Below are 6,846 nucleotides of genomic sequence, written 5' to 3'. Positions count from 1 at the left end.
GATCAGGAAGAGGGAAGGTCAGGCCCTGAGTCCAGGAAAAAGGCTGGTGGGTGGTGCAGGCCCAGGGAAGCAGAGGGGGGTGAGTGTGGGGCCAGGCCCAGAAGCAGTGCTCCTGGGGACCAGAGAAGGCACCTAGTTGGTCTTGATGAAAAAGATCAGGAAGCAGTAGTGGTTCCCCAGGTGTCTGGGGCCCCAAGACAAGGAATGGGAGAGGACCCAAACTACGAGGAAAGACCAATGGGCAGATGAGAGGGTGAATGAGGCTGGGAGAGTTGAGGCACAGAGGTCATGATGGACTTACCCTGGACAGAGGCCTGTGGGTCAGCTGTTAAAAATAAAAAAAAAAACATTTTTATAAATACTTTGAGAATTTTATACCATATATTGTGATCATGTTCATCCCAAACTCTTCCACTTAAATCTTCCCTGATGCATCACCACCTCTCTACCCACACAATTTCATGTCTTCTTTTTACATTTAATAATAAATTGATTTCAATTTATGCTGTTCATATACTGCTGGGGGTAGGGGTCATCCAGTGTGGGCAATCCACAAGGAGCCACATCCGTAAAGAAAATTGACTACCCCTCCTCCTGACGCCACAAGCAAAAATACTTCTCCCATTTTTATAAGGAGCTCTTGAACCGCTTTCAATTCCATGCTAGAATGCTTACTGGATTGATGTTTTATAGGCCACCACATTTGCTATGAGTTTATGAGTGTTGTAATCCTGTAGCATACACAAGACAGTGCTTTGCTTGAGTTCTCCCCAACCTCTGGCTCTTACAGATGTTTTCACTCTTTCTTCTCCCATGGTCTAGAAGATTTTTTATATTGATAGTTAAATAAGATTTTAAAAATCGTTCTCCTGACCACAGGCACATTTTGAAACACTTTAGAAAAATACAAAGATTTCAGAAGTGCTCATGTTATTCTATATCATTTGATGCACAAACTTGACAAAACTCATTTTTGTTGAATTTTCACAAATTTTATGCAGTATATATTTTTGTTTTTAAAATTTTCTCTTTTTATTAAATTTTTGTGATTTTCATAATAGAGTTTGATGGTATTTAGATTTCCTTCCCTATCAACACCTCTTCCCAGTGCCCACTACCCAATTTAATGTACTCTTTTTTTGTATATAAAACAGCATATAAAATCGGATTTGTGTCCCCAAATGGATTTCAGTATGGATTCAATCCCTGGGCCTACCAAGAGTCCTGATCCTGTAAGACACTATCTTTTTTCCTCCCAGCAGTTGTAAATTACCAAAAATTCCTTTGGTTGGATTGAGTTAGAATTTCTTAGTAACTTCCTCATGACTGTGTTGGGATTTTGTCTGGTTTGATCTTGCATAGAATTTGTGCATTGAATGCACCATTGTTGTGTGTTCATATGAATAACTGACCAGCTGTCTGGAACACTGATTCCTTGGGAGTCATCTACCCGCAATCTTGCTCTTGTGATCTTTGTGCCTCCTCTTCCACAACGATACCTGAGCATTGGGAGGCAGAGGTTTGAAACCAGTGTCCTATTCAGGCATAAACACTCTTCAGCCTTTTGTTTTCTGCACATTGGTCAATTGTGGGTTTCTATTTTAATCACTATCTACTGCATAAGGAAACATCTCTGGTGAAAGTTGAGAGATGCATTCATGCTATGTTTATTGGTGTTCTTTTCATAACAGCTAAGAAATGGAAACAACCTAAATGACCCTCAGTTAATGAAAGATAGTAAAAATATGGAACATTTATGCAAAGGAGTTCTACACAGGAAAGTAAAATGAAATCGTGAAATTTGAAAGTAAATGTATGAACCTCTGGACTGTTATACTAAGTGTAGAAACACTGATGTAGAAATAAAAGCGACATATGTTCTCTCTCCTTTGTGGACCTTAGCTCAAAATCCCTACATGTGACTATATGTACTGATGTAACTTCAGGAGCCAGGAAAATAGAAAGGAACCATGGAAATAATAATATTTTAATTTTCAGCATATACAAAAATGCTATGAGCATAATGCAATTTGCACATTGTCCATGGGAAGATGAGGGAGAAAATGTAAAAGCATTTCTAAGGACCTGGCACCTAGGAAGAGATCAATATAGTTTTGCATGTTTTTCATGATATGTAGTATTAATAAGCAAAGATATTTTTGTATCATTCCGTTTTATCCATGGGTTTAGGATATTAATTTATTTCCTGGATGAACATAAGCTTTTAGTGACAGAATGATTTCTCCTTTTTTGTAGCATGCATTTTTCTCATTTGTCTCTTAATAAACATGGACTTTATAGAATTTATGACTTAGATACTTTAGGGGTCACCTAGAAAAATGCATCATTACAATTTTACATTTTCTTATCTTCCTTATACACACAAAACTAACTGTGATGTAATAAATATAATTATTTGCTTTACTATGAGCAGCATTTCATAATGCATATGTGCAAGAAAACATGTACATCATATATATCATACTTATTTACAAATTAAACTTCAGTAATGCTAGGAAAAAAATCACCATTGTATAACACTAATGATGAGAAATCGCTATCCTCAAAACAATCTATAGTCCTTTAGTCAGGGTAGTTTTAATATTGCAGCCATTACTTAAAAACACTTATAAATGCCACTTTAGTATTTGTATAACCTGGAAGAAATAGATTATCAGTGCACAGTTGAAAATTCCCTTTTAAAATATTCCTTTATAAAAGTCCCTTATATCCTTGTCTGTTTTATAAAGCAGACAATGTCATAACATTCTTTTCCACTAGATTATTTAAAATATAAGAGAATTCTGATCTATTCTCTTGTTTTTTTTTCATGATAGCATTAAATCACAAGCAAATACGCACACAGTTATGTGCAAAGGGATTTGTAATACATTGCTATGTGTCTTCTGTTAATGCCATTTTTTGTTTTATCTGAGCATCCCAGCCACTCCAAATATTGTACTGAGAGTCGTTTTTAAATGGTCTTGTGTATATGAAATAAATAATGACTTCGGAGGGCTATCTGATTTCATCGTGAAATTTGGGACATGGGGGATTGAAAGTGTAGTCATTTATTTGTAATGCCACGGGAAATGCTAACACTTGAACAAGATAACTACTTGTAGCACATAAAAGTCATTTTTACAAACCCACATAAAAATAGTGTATGTCATCTACAGATGTGCAAAGCATTATATACTATTTCAGAAGAAATTGTTTTACAATGACTGGATTATATGATTACACACTATGGCTGATTGCATGTATGTACATTAATTATGCAATAAAGTATGATTAAATGATTATATAAACAGATCAACTGAAAAATCAACTGAATTCTTAACAGGAAAAGAAATTCTCAACCTTCATCATTATTAGTAATGCTATTAAAATTGTCAAATCTGTCATGTCTCTTTTTTAAGAATAAAAACTTTTTGGTATTTAATATTATCTGCCTAAGAGATTTTGTGAAGTAGAATTTCAGGATAAAAGAATCTGAATAATACGGATTCTGGATCAATATTTCAGAATATTCTTCACACAATTGTTTCTATTTCCACTATTATTAACAATAATAAAGCTGTCAGTGACACTCCTTTACTCACAACACTTTTCCAAATACACCTCATTCCTTCATTCCTTCCAGTCTCTCAAGAGCCAATATTTTCTTTTCTGTTCAGAACGTGTTATGTGTTCATGTGTTCCTGACTTTCAATCTACATTAAATACCTTCTTTTTGGTCTTTTTGAGAAAGGGTCTCACTGTAGCCCCAGCTGTCCTAGAACTCACTATGTAGACCATGATGGCCTTGAACTCACAGAGATCCACCTGCCTCTGCCTCATGACTGCTGGGATTAAAGTCATATGCCACCATGCCCGGTATTAAATACTTTTTTAAAACACAAAATGTTGGAGGTTTTTTTTTTATTAATTTTTAAATCTCCTTATTTGTTATGGCTATGTTTAAGTTGGTTTAACCTTGGTGTTCTGATGTATCTAGAAATTTGTCCAGTTCTTTAATTTTTTCCAACTTCATGGAGTATAGGTTTTTTAAAGTTATTACCTTATAATGTTCTTGATTTCTTTGGTGTTCGTTGTTATGTTTCCCTGTTCATCTTTGAATTTATTAATTTGGGTCTGTGCTGCTGGTCTGTCGGTTACCCTTTGAGTACCAAGGACAAGTATTACCAAATTATTACACTGCATAAAGGAGGAGTCTGGCTAGGGAATGTTTGATTTGTCTCACTGTCATGTAGTGTCAGAATGACAATTTAAGCCCCATGTTACAACTGGAACACTGCACTGCTTTTAAATAATAATTTGAAGAAAAATATGCTTTCTGGACTTGTAGGATAGTTTTGTATATTTCTTTGAAGGGTCAGTTGAATTATTGCTACAACCAAATGATCTTAGCAGTTAAAGTTACTATAAATGTCTGGGCTGAATTTGGTTAGCTTTTCTGTTACCCTGTTATTTATATAATGGGAAGAAATCTCAATCTGCTATTAATTATCCAGTCTTTGAGGCCAGAGAAGTGGTCAAAGTGGATTTTCTTCCAGACTTGGATACTGGCCCTTGGCAGAACCACTGCTTGGAATAGTGACCTTAGACAAAGTAAATGCCTCGGCCTATTCTTGCCAGGAAGAGAAAATCTCACTTGGTTTACTAGGTACACGAAAGGCCAGAAAATTAATGCTGCCTGTACCTGGCATAGTTTAGTTATCCAACTTTAAGTAGCTTAGATTTTCCTTCAACCTAAAGGAATTATGACATCCTTCATATTTTCAATGACTTAAAAAGGAAATTATCTATATTGCCAAATATTTCCTAAGAGGAGCAGAGAAAAAATGTGCTGCAGCTTCAAGAGCACGTAGAGGTCCATTATGATAAATAATTTCTTTGGGGCTGAAGCAATTGGATGCCATGGAGCTTCTAGAGGTCTCACTCACCTTCTACCTAACAAAGAGTCCATGCTATAACTCATGGATTCCTGACCACACCCAGTGCTCTTTTACTAGTGCTTTCTCCAAAGTTAAGATTATATCTTTTCTGCTTTAACACCATCTGGCTGTATTAGCTCTTAGATTTTTTTGACATATTTTCTCAGCTTTTGAGTTGTATGAACATGTATTTATTCATAAAATATAGGATTATTTATACATTTAATGAATTTATATCTTTCCATTTGTCTGTGCCTTTCCTAATCCCAGAAATAAATGAACTTTGATTCACATATTGAAGGACATTTGAGAAGACAAGTCAGACTTTATAAGCCATGTTATGTATATAAGAGATTATATTAAGTTGGTCAGGGGGCAGTAGGGCAGAGAGATGAGGGGATCTAAATACCATCAAACTATATTTATAAAACTCAAAAAATTCAATAAAATATTTTTTCATGTGGGAGATAATATATATTACTTATATTTATATATAAAAAATATAGTTTTAAAAAAGAGAATCAAAAGAAAAGTAGAAAGCATCACATGTTGTTGTGAAGACAAAAGTATAATTTCTATACATCTTCATTTTCAATGCTGACAATTATGCTCCATGGAACACGATTCTTAGTTGTACCCTTAGTCATAGACCCTTACTTTAGTCACCAGTCTAGGGCTCCTGTTTAAGAATCCACATTAAAAAATATTTTCAGTAGTTTTATTTCTCTCTGTGTGTGGGTATGCCACACATGTACAGGTGCTCATGAAGGCACTGGATCCTCTGGAGCTGGAGTTACAGGCAGTCATGATCTGCCCAATATGGGTGCTAGGAACTGAACTTGGTTCCTTTATAAAAATAGCAAGCATTCTCAATCACTAAAGGAACTCTGAAGTGCCTAGAATCTTCAATTTGATGTCCTCCCACATGACTGCCATCATATGAAAGTTTGAGAACTGATTGTTTCTTAATATGTCTAAATTTTGTATGGCACATATATGCTAAAGCTTCCATATTTCCTATTACATAATTTGTATTGATAAGTAACTGAAAGGCACAGGTGAGAGGGACATTTTGTGTATAGCATGTCTTAAAAGCATTTTCAGATCTAAAGTAAGAAAAAAACCCACTTTACTGTAGTTAATGGAAAATGAGTTTTATTTGCACATTTTTATTTTTGATTTATTATTCAGCCAAAGAAGATGCATTCTTTTCTCAAAGCTGCAAGGTTGAAAAATGATCTTGTTGCCATCAAAAATACCTAATTACAAAGACAATTTTTACTCAAGCTTAGAAGCTAAAATAATATGCCAGTTTTTTTTCCTTTGAATGATGTCTATCAAATGATATTCCCAAAAATGTATGTATCTCTTTAATGTGAATCCTCACTTTTTAAAATAGCCAATCATTTGGTAACTGAGTTTCTTTTTCTTTTACTACAATTTTTATTAGAATAGAGCTATGTAAAACAAACCTAAGGGCCTGGCCAAGTATTTCTTCAGGTAGTTCAAATTTAATTTCAAATGAAGAGGCTTTTTAAATTCATGTTCCATCCTTGGAGGAGTAATGGAGTAGTCTATAACATTTAAAGGTACTGTTGTACTAATTGACTTGATCTACTAGGAAACAGAGGCCATCTTCTGGGTTGTATTCTCATTAAGTCAAATAAACTTGTTTGTCCAATTTTCTGACAGGCATGACTAATGCATCAAGAAGCAGGGTATCGAAGTGTGGCTAGATAGGTTATACTTATCACCATTACTATATTAGCAATATATTCATATTACAATAATAGAATAATTTCAATATATAGAGAACAGTACATAGTAGATGTGTACAGAGCTATATAAGAGATAGAGGAGAGAGCTGATAAAAGGTCCTTCTTACAGATTTCTGATCAATATGTAT

Source organism: Nannospalax galili, unplaced genomic scaffold (assembly GCF_000622305.1).
Source record: "Nannospalax galili isolate Female #2095 unplaced genomic scaffold, S.galili_v1.0 scaffold311, whole genome shotgun sequence".
Classification (NCBI taxonomy): Eukaryota; Metazoa; Chordata; class Mammalia; order Rodentia; family Spalacidae; genus Nannospalax; species Nannospalax galili.
This window is presented reverse-complemented; position numbering follows the sequence as displayed.